A 588-nucleotide genomic window follows, 5' to 3' on the forward strand; every position below is an offset into this window, starting at 1 on the left:
TTCGACTGGCGCGGCCCTTCAGCCCGCGCTTTTTCGATCGGAGAGGGGCTCGGCGGACGCGCGCGAGACGGCAACGTCACACTCTATACAAAATAGTATTATTTTAATTGTACAAAATTTTAACCAAAAAAATACTGTTGTACAAAATAATTGTTCAAACTTCCTAGAAAAATAATGATATCAAAAAATTGCGCCAAATAAATAAAAATGTATGCTATAAAATTTATTTCTTTTATTATTATTTAAATAAAAACATTTTAACTAAAAAAACTGTTATACAAAGTAGTTATTTTAATTTTCTAGATTCGCTTTGAGATATACTTGTTATAAAAGATTATGTAAGATGATATAAAAAAGACAATCACATATGTATACATTATAATAACTATATAAATTCTAAAGTTTAATAAAAAAAGATAATATGAAACAAAATAAAATTTTTTTAAATTCATACAAAAATTAAAAATTTATGCAAAAAATTAAAAACTTATGCGAAAATTAAAAATTAATACAAAATCAAAGAATTAAAAAAATTTAAGTTAAAAATCTTGGCGAAAAATCTTGAAATTCATTAAAATATTCCGATGA

This window comes from Formica exsecta, unplaced genomic scaffold (assembly GCF_003651465.1).
Source record: "Formica exsecta isolate Colony F162 unplaced genomic scaffold, ASM365146v1 scaffold741, whole genome shotgun sequence".
NCBI classification, from domain to species: Eukaryota; Metazoa; Arthropoda; class Insecta; order Hymenoptera; family Formicidae; genus Formica; species Formica exsecta.